The sequence below is a fragment of the Caloenas nicobarica genome, chromosome 3 (assembly GCF_036013445.1).
Source record: "Caloenas nicobarica isolate bCalNic1 chromosome 3, bCalNic1.hap1, whole genome shotgun sequence".
NCBI lineage: Eukaryota > Metazoa > Chordata > Aves > Columbiformes > Columbidae > Caloenas > Caloenas nicobarica.
Genome location: NC_088247.1, coordinates 19,978,918 through 19,996,418, shown reverse-complemented (window position 1 = coordinate 19,996,418; position 17,501 = coordinate 19,978,918). Strand labels below are relative to the sequence as shown.

The window sequence follows — 17,501 nt, the reverse complement described above, 5'->3', positions numbered from 1 at the left end:
TCCACCCTTGGAGACATTCAAAGCAGTACAAGGCTCCAAGCAACCTGATCTACCTTGTAAGTTTGCTCTGCTTTGGGCAAGAGGGTGGACTAGATGACCTTCAGAGATCTGTTCCAACCTGCATTACTGTGTGATTCTGTGTGAGAAGGACAGAGAAATAAGCTGGAGAGATGGAATCATCATTTCGTAGTTCATCAGTTTGGGTGCATGTGAAGAAATCACCAGGATTTTAATATGGCTTGAGGTACAACATGGGCCCTTAGGAACAGAGTTTCAAAGGTACTTCCACATCCAAAAAATGCATTAAGTATCTAGTGCACTTTTGAGGAGTGCTTATATCTATGTCTCAGCAATGAAATGAGATGAGATGAGATGAGATTTCCTATAGAAGCAGCTTAGCAGTTCAGGCCCTTTGTAAAATCCCAGTCAGTACTGTACATATCTTAAAGAATGTGAAATCTTTCAAATCTGACCTCAGGATATCGATATAAGTGGATCCAAACTGAAAACCAAAAGAAATGGAAAGGAAAACTAAACATAAATAACAATTTAATAGCTATAATTCATATCAAAATTCACCCAATTCATGCTTTAATGATTAATAGTTAGTAAGAGAAATATATATAGGTTGGAATCCTTTTACCATAGTTGGACCAGAAGTCTCTGTTCTTTTAAGTACTATAGAATTTCTTTTATGAACTTGAAATATTTTTTAAGTTAATGACCACACCAAAATTTCAGAGTCCATTGCCTCCCTGGAAAAGAGTAAATAGGCTAACAACATGGGATCTAGGGAAATCTTTCATCAAGATTAGATTCACTTAATATTTGAGAGATGTACTATGGGCCATGTGAGCAGATAAAAATTCCAGACTCTGTCAGGATTTTGGAAGATTATGAGAAAGGAACTGTGACAGAGGCTATAACAGAATGTTAGATTTTGGGTTAGTTAACACTATTCTGCTTCCAAGGTGAGAACAGATGCAGGAGAAGACCTGAATTTCTAAAGGCATTTTTGCTAGTAAATTTTACCTTACATATCTGTGCTCCCAACGAAAATACATGTTCTGAAGTTTCAGTGTCAGGTGGATAAAAGTGTAAAACAGAGACCCAGATTCCTGACTACACAGAAGAGAGTAAGGATCACATCTTCACTGTAGGATCTTTTCTGCAGCAGCATTCATACAGTTCAGAGCAGCTTAGGGGATGCTCTCATCTCTTCCAACTGCTCACAGCTGTCACAGGACTATTGTTATTTGGTCATACAATAATGAGCACATTCCCTACCAATTATTAACACCAGGTAAATGCAGGAAAACTCGTGACTGGAAGTGACTTCGTGCATTCCAATGAATATCTGGCTGGAATATCATCTGCTCTTCTTGTGAATTGAAAAGTCCAGTTTTTTCCAAAACATTTAAAAAAATCAAAATAAAAGCACCATTTATGATATTTAGCAACTACAGGTAGAGGTAGAGTATCAGCAAGTTTTACTGCTGAATATTCAAAAATATATATTCCTCAGAGCTACCTTGTAAAATAAAAAGGTCCCTGAGTAATAATGCAATGAAAACTAAGAGGCACATGATCTTAAACAAATGGCATACTACACATTCTGTATCAAAAACACAATCAAAGCTGCTTGATTAGGTAACAAAAGGCTGATTTTCTAATGTTAACATGTTATGCCTTTAATAAGTCAAGAATCAGTGCATGATTCCGGCCATCCAAGGAACTCCTTCTCACCAAATCACACTAAAAAAAAAAAAAATTTCCTTTGCAAAACTTTACCTAAGTACATGTAAAGGACGGGAGAAAGGCAAGTATTGCATGAAAAATGCTTTTAGTAGAACATAGGCCTTCTGGCTGAATCACAGAATCACAGAATCACAGAAAGTTAGGGATTGGAAGGGACCTCAAAAGATCATCTAGTCCAATCCTCCTGCCAGAGCAGGAACACCTAGGTGAGGTTACACAGGAAGGTGTCCAGGCGGGTTTTGAATGTCTCCAGAGAAGGAGAATCCACAACCTCCTTGGGCAGCCTGTTCCAGTGTTCTGTCACCCTCACTGAGAAGAAGTTTCTTCTCAAATTTAAGTGGAACCTCTTGTGTTCCAGCTTGAACCCATTACCCCTTGTCTTACTGTTGGTTGTCACCGAGAAGAGCCTGGCTCCATCCTTGTGACACCCACCCTTTATATATTTATAAACATGAATGAGGTCACCCCTCAGTCTCCTCTTCTCCAAGCTAAAGAGACCCAGCTCCCTCAGCCTTTCTTCATAAGGGAGATGCTCCACTCCCTTCATCATCTTTGTTGCCCTGCGCTGGACTCTCTCCAGCAGTTCCCTGTCCTTCTTGAACTGAGGAGCCCAGAACTGGACACAATATTCCAGATGAGGTCTCACCAGGGCAGAGTAGAGGGGAAGGAGAACCTCTCTGGACCTACTAACCACCCCCCTTCTAATACACCCCAGGATGCCATTGGCCTTCTTGGCCACAAGGGCACAGTGCTGGCTCATGGAAGAGCAGGAAGATAACACCTCATTTGTATCAATGTATATTTCAATTTACTTTCCCCAGCTTTAGCTTGGGTTGTGCTCAAGTACTCATTATGCATCACTCAAACAGGAACAAAACCGATAAGAATGTTACACATCATTAGGGAGTGTAAACTCAGTTATGAGGGACAAAGTCCCAAGCATCCTAAAGCTTCACTGAGAATTGGAAATAGATTTCTGGTTTTCAGTTTTCAGGAAATGAAAGGAAAGAGCTTTCTGATCTTAGATATCCTTGGTATTGATAGAGCAGTCACTGTGGGACTACTCACATAAATAAGGCTATAGAATCAGGGCCATCATTCTTAATTTAAAAACATTGCTTTCCAGACTCAGACCAAATAAGCAGAAAATTTGGTATGTTTTTGATTAAAAATGTAGAAGTATGAACTAAAACATATTTGTCAGGACAAAAAAAGATTCTGTAAAGGAAAATTTCTATTTGAATGCAATAAAATCTCTTTCTCTAGTAATTAGACTCTATTTCAAAGAATCAGACAATGTCATCATTGCGTCATGTGTGAAATTCTGCAGCCACAAAAGGTTCTTTTATGCCTCTTCATTTAATACACAGGTTTGTACAAACCTAGTGGGAGGATAGCATTTACGAGCTCCATGAAAACTTGCTACATTTCTGCGCTGATCATAATTCCTAGTTCACATGTACATTTTAAACCATAATTTGTCGAGTATGGCCAGCATGAGGCTATGTCTCATTTTACTGAACTGTGTGTGAAGTATACTGATTTTGCATGCCTGTGTCTACTTTGTTTAGAGAAAATATTTCAGTCTTGGTTGTTATTTTTCTGAGAGCCCATTTTCTTGACCACCAGATCACATCACCTGGGATCTACAAAATTCCTGCCTCCTGGAGAAGGAAGGGATCGATGCTGTTTTCCTTTGTTGTTCGATGTGACCTAGCACAGATAGGTCCTTAGCTCTACAAAATTGCTCTGAGCTATTCATCATGCCATGTTAATCAATATTTAAGATCAGTGTGAACTGGGAACTGCACAATGTGCTCAAAGCTGAGTGAGGTGGTGGTAGCTGTCGAGGCTGTAATTGATCTAGGCTTTACATACTTTTAGTCATAGGAAAATATGTGCTTTGACAACACATAAATCTAAGCCATTATCCTTTGTGTGAACTAGTATCTGGCCATACTTTTATATAGGTCTTGAAGCAAGAAAAAAGATGCGACTCACTTCCACAGTGGTTGAATTCTGCTGTTTGAACAATTTGTCCCCAGATGACAGATGGGTCTTCCCATAATGGAGCTAACTTGGAAACAATTTTAGAACACCTCAGCACAGACAGCTATGGAATATGTCCCTAAATACACACACACACCTGAGTGACGAAGCAGTGAGGACACAGTAGTATCAACAGAGCTCACATCTGCCTTGGGCTACCCCAACTATGAAGACAAGCAGGACAGGTTAAGCATAATGAGTACAGGCATGGTCAGGGCACAGCTCAGGTCCTCTCTATTACAACTAGGCTGTTCTTAACTCCACAGGTAATTCCTCCTGAGTTAAGAACGTGTCATTCAGATCAAAGAGCTACTTCGCACAACTCAGAGACACCTGCTGTGAAAACGGATGTATATACCTTCATCTCCAGAGAGTAATTATATATTTGTACTATATTTGACTGTTATTTCCATTCATCTTCTCACTGGTATATATGCTCTCGATGCACCACCACCTTCATGCAGCCCAAAGGTCTCCCTGCACTGACTTGAGGCACATAGGTTAAAGGAAAAGGAAACTGCTGCACACAGAGTAAAGGGCTGCAGGAAACCAGACTTAAAGTAAAAGGGCAAGAGAGAGGAATTCTGGAGGAACAGAAGCAGTGGTTAAATATGAGCAGTAGCAAGTAGCTGTGAGAAGCTTGAAGGTAATACAAACCATGAGAGCATGAGTGTCATTTGAGAGGAGGACAAGAAAACAATGGTCAGAACTGTGCAAGTCAAAGGAAGGTTTGGAAAAATTCAGTTGTCTTAGGTTTAAAATTTCCCAATCCATCAAGGACAGTACTCATAACAGACATACCATCAATGACAGTACTCACACAACAGTACACTAGTGGAGTGTAATCAATGTCTCTTCTTTCTATGGTGTCTTTGAGGTAGCTATTTCAACATGTGTGAGACAGTGTTATTCCCATTTTATTAATAAGGCACTGCATCATAGAAAGAAAAGAACAGCCAGAAGATGTGAACAAAACAGGGAACTGAACACAAATCTCCCATATTTATTCTAATCTATCTAACCATCATTACTGTCTTGGTCCAAATCCAATATTCTTGCCCTCATTTACAATATTCCCCATAGACTCCATTATAAAGCTTAGGCTGTACTGGCATCTTTTTCCCAAACCTCTTATTGATCACGTGCTCTTCCAAGTCCCTTGCCAGGAAAAGAATGAGGCACCAAGATGACAAAGCAAAGTGCAGTAGAGTGAAAGAGCCAGAAGCAGTGGAAGAAGAGAGCAGTATTGTGAGGCTTCCAAGAAATTGCGCATTTTGAAAAAGCATGGAAATTAAATGCAATAATTAATCAATGCAAAGTGCATACTTCCCAGTACTACCTAGTTTCCTTTCACGTGGAATACCACTTTTGCAAGAAAAAATTAGCTCAGTCCCCCTTGGAGCTGGCTACAATTTCTAGAAATGTTTCAGAAGTGATGTAAAGCTTTACAAGTTATGGAGGACAGAAGTAAATCCACCACCTTCTTACATTTTAAATTCAAGATCAAATAATGATTAGGCCATCTTTAGCTACAGAACAATACAGGAGTATGCAGATAAAATTATCCAGCCTGTGTTAAGCAGAGTATGATACTAGCTAAACCAGTGAGCCTTTCTGGATTCAAACTTTATACAAGTCTGCAGTAAGAAAACTGAAGTAAGAGTATATTGCACTGTACCATTTCCATATATTGGTATAGCAGCGCTTTTCTGCATAGGCTTCATCCAACCTATTACATTACATTAACAGTCTGTTGAAAGACAAAGAGATTAACCTGCCCAACTGTTACGGGGATGCATAGAGGGGTGCATCTGTAACTCAACCAGTAGGTCTCATGTCAGTGCTGAAGTCTGGGGTTGCATCCATGCAATATCCCAAAAGTCCAGTTTCATCCAGCAGAATCGGTCTAGTTTCAAGACTGATGATCAGACAAAGTATGATCAGCAATGGAGAGAAAAAGCAGATATACCTAAGTAGGAATGGACATGGTAAATATCTAGCAGAACGATAAAAGCTGGCTTGGAAAAGGGTCAGGTCTTGAAGACCGGTCATGGGCGCATCACTTCTTTTTCCCATATTTAGATTTAAGACCAAATTTTGAGCAAAACAAAATGAAAGTCATGCAACGTTGTCCTAGAGTGAGCAGAGGCTCTGCTCTTAAATTTACCATGAAACTTACTTGGAGAGAGTTCTGATCAGTTCCCTACTGTCCAAGGGAAAATGAAGTGGCAGAGAGGAAAGAGAGAGGAAGAGCCAGCATTTAACAGTAACGTTTGGAACAGGCAAGCAAAGAGACAGGTGATGGGTGGTTGGAGGCACAGAAACTGAAAAAAAAGAGCTTGATAATGGAGATCTGGCTGGAGAGCCAGTGGGAATGAGGACATACAAAAGCCTAGGAATCCAGCTCTGGAGGAATGAGGGATGAAGACGTATAGACACTCACTGTAGAAAGGCACTGGAGACAAGGAGGTGAAGAACGAGTACTTGGGCTATGCTTGGAGTAAAAAAGAAAAGCAACACAGGACAAGAAGTCAGTGGGGCAGAGAAAACTAGAACTTCTGCTAAGGACAGAGGATTGGGTTATACTCAGAGTTACAACAGACAGAGAGAGAAGGGGTAGAAGAGGTCATTGAGAATTTAGCAGAGAATCAATAATGACTAAAAAACCCTTTTGGGACTTCTGGGAACCAAATTTCAGTTTCTCAAGATTCCTATGCCTGTCAACAAATATCTGTGGAGTCTGATGGTAATGAAAAAAGTATCTTGTATCTTATTCCTGCAGCAGTGGTTTTCAAAGAATATTATTCCATGCCATCTTCTTTAATAGAAGAACGGTACAACATGGTATGGGAGATTTTAAGGTTCAAAGCATCTCATAATTCAGATGGAGTTTAAGATACTCTTATAGGCTTCCGTTTTTAAAATCATAAGCATGTACTCTTTATCTTTCCCTCTGTCTCTCACTTTCTTACACAGACACATTTTTAAAATGACTTTTTAACATGACCAAATCAAGGATAAAGATGTCAGGAGTGCCAGGTTGCCTATATAACCTAATTTTTCCCCATCTTGTGAATGGGCATTATGATGGAGACTAATGGCATGACTCATATACCATTTTTCCCAGAATACACATGCATCATACAGTGCACAAGATGGCCTTGCTGTACGGATGAAGCAGAACTGTGTTCTGAAGAAGGTTCACTTGGTGAAGAATTTTGAAGAAATGCATTGAAAAATGGGACAGCACTACAAGATGAGAAGGAATGCTTAAGTTAATTGGATGTCAGCCTAGAAAGTAGGGTTCTATCTTTTCTTGCCATAAAGTTCCTATAGTAGTAATTCCAACCAGGTTTTTTACGGGTGGTCACTAAAAGTATATTCTTCATTTTCTATGACTCACTGACATGAGGCATTTGAATGTGCAGAAGTGATGAATGCACAGAGACACAGCTTGAAACAGGAAGACCTGAGCTGGAGAAGTTCTATATCACAGGAAGGAGTTGAGGTGGTTGGACCAAAGCAACTCAGGCTGCTCTTGTGGATTAGTGGCACCTTTTGAACACAGTTCCTCTGGGCCATTGATCCCCAGCCACAAAACAGAAGTCACGTTGTCTTCCCATCTCAGAGGCTGGCAGTAAAGCTAATTTAATGTTTGTTTGTCACTTAGATGCTATAAAGATGATCACAAGGAAAATCCCAAAAGGAAATTAATAATAATTAACTATTCTGTCATCAGGGCTTAAATACTCTGTAGTAAACAAGGTACGGGGCCGCACATTGAACAATGTCAAGAAAACAAAATATTGAACAGCTGCTCATTAAGTGATTATCATATATTCTGTGAACTGAATGAGGAAAGGGTCTTGTAAAAAAAACAATATGTGATCATGTAATTAAAGAAGTCTTCATAATGCATATGCATGTGGGAAATTAAATTAACTTGCCCTAACAAAGTTAGTTCTGGCATGTAGTAGCTTTTGAGTGTTTAGACTATTTAATGTAGATTTTCAAGATATAATATGAAATAACTGAAGATCCTGCTGAGATCTGATTAAGAGACATATATTAACCATCCGTAGTTCAAAACAGAATTTACTTTTGACTATTGGAAATGCAATATTGGAATGAGTTATATATATATATAACTGGAATATTGGAATGACTATTTCATTACCAATTATTCCTATTTTCTACAAAGGTTTGGATACATATTTTAGCCAAAATTTTCCTTTAGCATCATAAACAGCAAAAGAGGCAAGTTAAAGTATAGGTACCATCCTCTACGGATGTGGTACGCTACAGCACAGTAGTTCTTGCTGCCTACCATTGTCATTTGAATTAATTAAATTACATGTGTTCAACAAGAAATTTATTACTGGTTCACACAAATAAAGAGTATATTCAGCTTCCATTAACTTCAATGTGTTTCTCAGGACCCCGGAAAGTCAGACTGCTGATAAACATATAAAAAGGAGGTGAAAAAGGGTCAGCTTCAGTGAATGCCTATAAGCACAGAGTAAGAGAATTCCCCTGATGGGCTCTGTATAGGACACAGGAAACCATCCTAAGGGAGACATTTGTCCCTTTCTACAAATTCTCTGAGCCTTCTCACCAAAGGGTGCTTCACTGGGTCTTCATTATTGTGCTTGTTACTGGGCTCACAATTTGAACAGACTGCCTGCAGTCATGTAAGATTGTAAATAAGAACAGGAAAAAAAACCCACTGTCCCATTCTTGTTGATTGAAAGTAAATGCAGATACTTTCTGGTGGCCATTCCCTTATTATACAACTTCCTTGTTTACATCAAGCTTAAGTTTTATGTGGTAATATTCCCTGAAAAGAATCAGTTAATTAATCTCTATAAAGGAATTTTTAAAAATCATGTAGATTCCATCTGACCCTGAAAGGTTTTCCTGTAAGAATTAACCATTGACTTTTTGCAACCCATCAACTACTCTTTAAGAAAGCACAGCTTCTTTGAACTTAGTAAAATGGATTTAAATATTAGGATATTTATAAATATTCATAGAGGTAGAAGGAAATAACCAGAAATGCAAACTCACATTTAACAGATTTCATTAAATACTTCAACAAATTGTTTACTTAACCCAGTTCAGTTTTCAGACAGTTTGGAAACAATTTCCACAGCAACTTCCGTGCATACCCTTAGATGTCCACTTTTACCTAACATTTTCTAAAACCTGAACTTTAATCCAAATACTTTTTAAGTTCAGTGTTCTATAGAATCTAGAAGTCCTCTCTAACAAAAGAAACTATTAATAAAATATTTTTAAAACGTATAGGACAGGATAGATTGGTTGCATTACTTTGCTGCATATATAGCTTGCACCACTCCAGACAATTCAGGGATTACAAAAGGGCGATATTAGAAAAAGGAAGGTTGAAGATTAAATTTAGACATGTGCACGCTAGTACTGTCAAAACTTGCAGTGTAGTCAGTGGGTATCTAGTCAGTAAAGTCAGTGCAGCCTAGAAAGAGATTCAGCAGAGCAGTCACATACTGTCCCAACTCCATAGACTGAGAAGAGAGCAAGACACCTGTATGTAGACACCACTGTTTTGGCATCTTAACCTTGAAGAAAACACCACACCAAATTTTGAAACCAAGCCATTTGTTACACAGGCTACTGGGAAAAAGATGCTGACACAAACAGCCAGTAGGACCCTAAGAGATGTGGAGCCAAAACGTGTATTTTTATCAGCCCTGTTCAAATACATAAAAGATTAAGCCAAATAAAACCTTCGCCTCCTCTTTTTCATGTGGATAACAGGTTCTGCGAAAACCACAGACTCCTTGTGTACATATGTGTAGATATATCTGTATATTTGATTACGTGGCTTCCATTTGAAATATTCAGCCATTTAAGAATAACTGCATCTCTTATATCAGCATAATAAATCGGAGATCATTACTTGTTCTACAAGTTCATTCCTTGCTTTCCTTTGCACTCAAAGATATGATCCATCACATTTCTAATATATGGCTACATATTTAAGGTAAAATCTCAGTTTTAAAAGATGCTTGCTGGTTTGTTTCTGGTTTTTTGGTTTGGTTTTTTTTTTTCAGTGTGCACTGCCTGGCCCACCATGGCTCAAAGGAATTATATGCCTTGTTGATGACTAGACAGACTACATGCAAGATTTTGCTTTTCTAATCTTTTCTGTAAAGAACACTGTCATTTTGTACAGAGCCAGCTCAGTGGGTACTTCAGACCATGCATCGTATACACATGTTCATAAACTTTGGAACGTTAAGTTCCCATCTCTCCTGTATCATTTACTATACCTTAACTCTTAAACTTTGGATTCCTTGGCTTTGCATTCATAATCAAATTTTACGAGAAAGTGCTTGTTACCATGGAAATATTTTTTCACCCTGAAAATTTTAGCACATGGGCATTTCTTTGGGTGTCTACAAACTATAGGAGTCATCATTCCTCTATCATAATTACTAACCTTTGTTTCTTAGCAACTTTTACATATCTTACATGATATACATTCAGCAGCAGATTTGCAAAGGGCTACAGTGGCAGAAGGATTTCAAATTTAAATACAATATTTAAAATGCAAATAAAGTTTCACACCTGTTTTTTTAAATCCTTTTCACTCCTATCATTGTAGTTCAATTACATCCATAAATTGTACTGCATTTATCTTATTTTACCTACTAAACACAGAGTACTGACTATTTCAATGAGTCTGGCAACATCACAATGCATTTTGCAAGCTCAGGTTCACTTAGCACAGTTCTGGGATTGCTGTCTTTAAAGTTAAATGCAATTCGTTAACACAGCCATTTAGATTTTTACCTATAGCAAATTCTTTACAGGCTGATCAAACAAACATGTTCTATAGCTGTGAGTTTACTTTTGATAGTAAGATAAACTGATTTTACAACACTTGCACTTACAAAGCAATTTTTATTGCTGTTTACATATTTGAAGCTACTATAAATGAAGACAGCCAAATACTCTAACTCTGAAAGACAGGGAAAATTAGGTAGAGATATTTAGTAGACTTTTGCATGGGATTCAATTTGATTTCGTGTTTTCATCTGTGGAATCCATGGTGGTTCTTCTCTCAGTTACTTTTGAAAAACATGCTAAGTGGCAAAATAAAGATTTTGGCCAAAAAGAACCTCTACTTGAACACAGCTCATCTGTGGCAGAGCAGAAATTAGAACACTGGTCTTTTAACTTTAAATTTCTCGCTTAATCTCAGACAGTTCTGCAGACTGTATTTCTGAAGCCTGAGGGGTTTTTGCATTTATTTACTGAAGTACATTTGAGATTATTTTTGGCATCTTTACACTGGGTCATGAAACAGCATGTTTTGGCACCTGCTAGCCTCACTAGCAATCTGCTTACTCCCGGCTGTCATCCCTGCGCTACTCCTGGGTATGCATCTGATAAAAGTCTTGCAGGTTTGCTGGGATCTGGAGTTTTGCAAACAATGGGAGAAGAGCAGCATATGAAAAAGCTGCATTGGTGTTTAAGTGTTTTAGATGGGTCTTCATTTCTTGGTTTTGTATTTTAAATATATAATAAACAATGTTCTTTGTTCCTGTATGTTCCATTTTATTGCTTATAGTTGATACTTAAAGCAAACACAACCAATATAAAGCTGAGATCCTTTCTATTAGCACTTGAAAATATTGATCATGGGGACCTCATCTAGGTGTTCCTGCTCTGGTAGGGGGATTGGACTAGACGATCTTTCGAGGTCCCTTCCAATCCCTAACATTCTGTGATTCTGTGACTTTCATGTATATTGCACTAAGCACCCAATGTACTGGGATATTTAGTGAAACTCTAGCAGCAACAGTAATGATTATGATGAGGAAAAAAATAAATTAGTCTACTAGCCCTAATTAACTGCATGTCTGCCTACTTGCAGAGATTTCAGATTGAGAAAAAAGTATCTGGTTCTGAAATGGTTTACAAGGACCAATCAAAGCCATGGTGAGATCCAGTACACATAGAATATTAGCAGAGACTAAAAAAATTATGTCAGTTTGGAACCAGTGGAATAACTGATGATAGATATATATAAATTACCTACTTACACAATAAAGTCTACTCAGTCTTCACACCTTAAAATACTTAGTAGGAGAAGGCAGGGTGTAATACTCTAAAAAAAAAAAAAAAAATCACCTCATGACTATGACTATGAAAATGCACCCCAGTGCAGTGAAACCAGGAGCTCTGAAGGAAAAGGTGCGAACTGAACAGTAGGATATTTTCCTCTGACTTTGAGCTCTTAGTTCCTATAGACATAGAGTTCATTTCACTTAACTTTAGATATCTGCAACATAGGCATCAATATCTAAGTTGATCCCTAGGTTTCCTTTATTCTCACAAGTATGGAAAATGCTGTTCTACAGTCTGATTCATCTGACCTATTTAGATGTCTACCTTCCAAAGAGATGAATCATGCCCTAAAAGTGTCTGTTTCTCTCCATTGACTATAAAGGCAGCCTAGCCAAAGACAATTTAGATATAAAAGACATCTACATTGGGACAGATAAATTTCACCCTGGAAGCCATGAAAGGGAGCACAACAAGAGTGAATACTATTTTCAGCAATATTCAACTTCTGTACGATTTTCGAAGAGAAATCCTTCCACAAGGTCATCTGGGGACAATACTCCTGCAAGCTGCTGAGCAATGCCCGGCTCTGTCTCACAGCACAGTGGAGCAGCTCCCTCTTGAAACACGCAGGCTGGCCTTGGAACGGTAGTGTGTAACTGCCCTGTATCTTCCCAAAAATGTGTTTGGAAGAAGAGAGAAAACTTTTAGAGTACCTTTCTTTCTTTAAATTTTGTTTGCAATACCATTAATGAGGACATACTACAGAGTCATAAACTGTATTTGTGTACAGAAAGGACTGCTGAGCTCGTAAGAATCTGCACAGGCTTTGTCCTCCTGCCATGCTTTTAAAACCCTTTTTAAAAACAGCTTCTTATTATAGCTTTGATTGACTAAAACCATGTACCTTCTGTTGACTTCACCTATTTATTGGATAATATTCTTTGTAGTTTTTATCAAGCATATTCCTTTCCTTGACATTCCTCAGTGTACTGAAGATGTGTGCATTGCTCCATAAATGTACTTCTGCACCTTTCTTGTCTCAATGTATCAAAGTATTTTTTTTTATATGTAGGCTTTTTAATAAAAGCTTTATTTCTACTGTATAAAAAGCACATTGCTGACCTAAGTCAACCCTGATCCAAACCTTATTCGATCAATGAAGTCTTTCTCTTAACTCCACTTGGCTTTCACATTACTGTTCTGTGCCTTCCTTGGCTTCAGAAGAAATATTTCAGTTAGGCATAGGAGCTAAGCAATGCATAGTCACTTGTCTGAAGTGAAATAAAGCAAAATGCACATATGTGCTGAGACCTTTTTTGCCCACCCAAATTTACAACCCAATATTCATGAAGACAAAAGAAGCATTTAAGATCACATAACAAAGCTAAAAACTGGAAACTGCTCAAAATAAAGCTACATGACAAGCTTTCTTCATAAAATGCTAGAGTAGTAGAAAAGAAGGGATTCAGCCTTAAGAAGCTGTGGTCCAGGATCCACAGGATCCATGATCCAGGAAAATTATTTTGAAGTCTTCTAATCCAATTACTCCAACACTTCCTAAGCATTTGATAGAAACATTATCAGCTCTATCATAATCAGTTTTCTCTTAAAAAACATTTTTACTTATTTTGTGTTTTCCCCTTGATATGGGATTGGGATTTATACATGTAGCTGCTAGTACAGTGAGGAGAGACCATGCCCTTTGATAGTGGGTTTAATTTGATTCTATATCCCAAACAATTTTCAGGACTATTTAGGGATCAGGTATTCTGGCAGGCTGAGCTCTATACCTAATAAAACACCAGAATCTTTTTTTTTTGTTCCTAATCCTTGTTGGCGATATGACCATGCTCTGACAATTTTAGCTTTAACGTAACTGTTCTCTTCACCGTGCTAACATCAGCAGCAGCCTGTGATCAATCACAGTTGGCTGGGCCATGCAATATAAACAACCAAGCCTGTTCAGAGGAGCAGAGATGCTGCCTAGAAACTGCAATTTAAAGAGCCTACTGCCTCATTTTTGAAGCTATTTAAGTCTGGAGAGAGACAAAGAGAAAAAAGCACAATTTTATGTGATGATTTCTACTACTTAAATTTACAGTGGTAATTTATGAACTGTAAATTTAGCAACATGTGACATCTTGATTGATGAACTTCACTTTTTTAGAAAATCATATTAGGAAGACTTACACTGCCAAGAGCTAACATGAACTTGCCATCATGACAGCGTATTTATAATATGCTGTCCGAACAAACATAAGGCATTATTTTGCTCTCTCGATCCCTGTCATTCCACCGATATCCTCACGTAAGACAGTATGATAGAGAAGTATAGAGAATTCATTTCAGCTAATGAGGGAAGCTAAGATTTCTGACTACTCAGTTATTTAAGTGGGATAAGTAAGACACCGGAAACATGGAAGGACACTTGATTCTGCTTGAAAAGCTAAGAAAATACAGTCAAAATCACTGATCCTTAGGTACTGCTGAATTTTGCTCAATACTTAGCTAAATGTCTTGCGGGAAGTTTGTGGCATAGACAAAAACTGAACTCATCTTTCCCAACTCTAAGCTAATTCTCTAATTAATGGACCAGATTTTTCTCATTCCCTGAGGCACTGTAGAACAAGCAGAAAGAATATAAAGCTGGCTAAGATGAATGTTATATACCAAGGATTCCTACACTGCCTAATTAGGGTTGCTTTACTATGTCTTTTCAGCATGGTGGCAGTGCAAACTGGATAAAGCAGCAGAGAGAAAATGCCTTAAAATCCTTAATCTATGATATTGTCTCTGTGGGGCTGCATCCTCTAAGGAACCAGAGCATCCCTTGAGGGTGTCAAATAAGGATACTAAAAATGCTTAAGATTCTGTACCTTTGATTGGATCCATCCCATATTACAAGATGGAGCTTAATATCTGGTCCAGAATGATTTTCTATCGGTCATCAGCTGAAGTGAGCAATTCTCAGAAAGATCATTCACATATAGAACAGAGCTTACATGAGGTTTTCAGGGGTCACTTCCTAAGTTTCAAACTTATTTACTCATCTATAGTATGTACAACTGTTTACATGTCAGCCATGTCAGGTATCTGGAATGTAAAGATAATAATTAACAAAATGTATGTATCTGACATTCCTCTGCAGATATAAGATCAAGTTTTAAATAAATGTTAAGCAGGCAAAAAGGAAATAGCAAAAATCACACCAGCAGGGTTCAGTCTGCAAGGTTATGCCCTTGCAGAAACACAGGAGTCAATAGACTGTGTGAAGTTCTATTTGTAAATTATCAAATGTAATGAAGGTAAATATTTCAATTCAGACTCCGGGGCTGTTGGTAACTGCTTATGAGTTATCTCTCTCTCTTTGTGTTGGGGCAGAATTGATTTTGGTTTTTTTCCCCCTAGGCCAGCAGTTTCTTAATTGTCTTGTTCTGTGGAAGGCTCTACAACAGAAAGATCCTCTTGCGAATCCATTTAATTTTCTTATGTACACTCCCTCACTCCTCAAACTTTAAAATTATTTTATTTAGCAGCCCACCAGAAAGAACTACACAGATTTCTCAGGATTCTAAATGACAGCACAAGAAGTTCTACGACCTCAACCTGTCCAGTTAAGAATCCCTTTAATCACGCCTCGCATATTCTCAGCCCACCCTCACAGATTGTTTTACTGCTTGCTTCTTCTTATGCTTGCACTTCAAATTACTATTGCTTTCCAATGTGTCTCATCAACTCATTGCAGTCAACTGGGAAATAATAAATCAGAGGTGAGTTTTCTCCTACATTTAATCTAAATTTTCCCTACAATAACTTAATTACTATGCAATGGAATTAATTATTCATTCTTCACCTTATTTTAGTATAGAATCCTGAGTCTAACTACATTTATAACTGCTGTCCATCATTATCAAAAGAACCAAGTCAGTAGACCAATATATTGTATATGCGTCTCTATCTTATAAATTATTCAGCTTTCAACTGAAGGTTTTCCTGGGTTTCCTTTGAGAAGTTCAACCTATGGCTATTAGCAGAGTTTATTCCCCTAATGAAATATGTATTCTAATGTTGTTTTGGGAAAACATAAGGGATATGCAAGAAAATAATAGAACAATTGCATCTTGCTAAATTAGTTAATAAAGGTCTGTAAAAAATGGCTCCCCAACATCTGCTCCACATAGAACCTGATACCAGCCTTTTGCATTTCTGGGTAATGTGTAGGTTTTCCGAGTAAGAATTCAGTAAAAGAAATAGGATGTAAAAAAACCCCTCTGTGATGAACACCAAGGCAACACCATCTATTTTCTCTATATTCCACATACATGGAATGCAGACAAAACCAGCATTTTGCACGTTTGCAAGCAATGCTTAAGAAAAATGCATTCTTCAAAACTGAAATGGGTTTTATCATTACAAGCCTCTGAATTCAGTTCATCCACATTTTGTACACTTACACGCTTAGTTCATACGCTCATTCATTTTTCATACCAGCATATGATAACTACAGTGATTGCCTGGAGGTAGGAGGACACTGGGGGAAGCCATACTTTATGGATAAATATATATACAAAGAAACAAATAGCAAGTGGTCCAACCTATCCATCCTGCACAGCTGACACTACTGTTACAGTTTAATGAAATTAAAATTCCTATTTATTTACAATTAACTAGTACTATCTTTCTGATTTCTGAGTAAAAATAATTCCACTGCATCCAGGTCCAAAAGGATTCAGGCACTCATTCCTGCTCTGTGTAACTGCCGCAGGAAGAATAATATATGCACCATCTAATTTAACTGCAAGTGACTCTTTTAGCATGAATTGTCTGTTTAAAGATAATGTACCACAGAAGTCTTAGCTGCATCCCAGAAGTCAGGCAGCACCAGGCAGATAAGATCATAGTGGTTACCAGCAGTAGCAAATGGGAAAAGCACTACAGGAAATGAGCTCTTGTCAATAATCTCAAGAGAGTGCTATATTTAGGTCAATTGTACCTGAAATTGTTTGGTGGGGTAATTGCTCTTTGGTCCAGACTCCGCTCTCTGAGCCTATCAGAGTGCCTGTAGGTCCACTGGATTGGATTCACCAATTTTCTTCCAGATTCATTTTCTAAAAGAAAAAAAAAAAGAAAAACAACAACAAAAAACTTTACTAAAGGATAGCAAGCTTACTAGCAACCAAGAAAATCACTAACAAAATCACTAACATGTTAATTTAGATTTTTAAAACAGGCTTTAAATAAATGCATCTAATACAAAAAATTGTTCCAATATCCAACTGATTTCCTCCATTTTCTAGAACAGAATTTTATTCAATTACTCAGACTTTGTATTTGGCCTCGCAAAGACTTTCTGTATCTGTTAAATATCTAAGGTAATTTAGAGCAATCCTTTTGCTTTTGCTGATCGGTTAATAATCAATGGAAAATTAGAATTGGGTTTAAATCCTATGATGCATCCCAGTGCAGCATTATTCAGCTTTAATCTGAGCTGAGTCCTTGTCTGATTCTTGTTTAATAATTTAAGATGTTTTATGCATGTATTCAGAGGAATGTCACAAATTCAGTTTTAGGAATCCGAT

At 37.7% G+C, this 17,501-nt stretch overlaps 1 protein-coding gene across 1 annotated transcript in view; it reads right to left on the bottom strand.

Moving 5' to 3' along the window:
• Positions 1 to 16,990, bottom strand: part of MYT1L (myelin transcription factor 1 like) — a 220,148-nt gene extending 203,158 nt beyond the window's left edge. The window contains exon 1 of the mRNA XM_065630596.1: positions 16,916 to 16,990. The gene's annotated coding sequence lies outside the window, so the exon portion shown is untranslated. The remainder of the gene's footprint in view (positions 1 to 16,915) is intronic.
• Between the last annotated feature and the right edge of the window lie 511 nt (positions 16,991 to 17,501).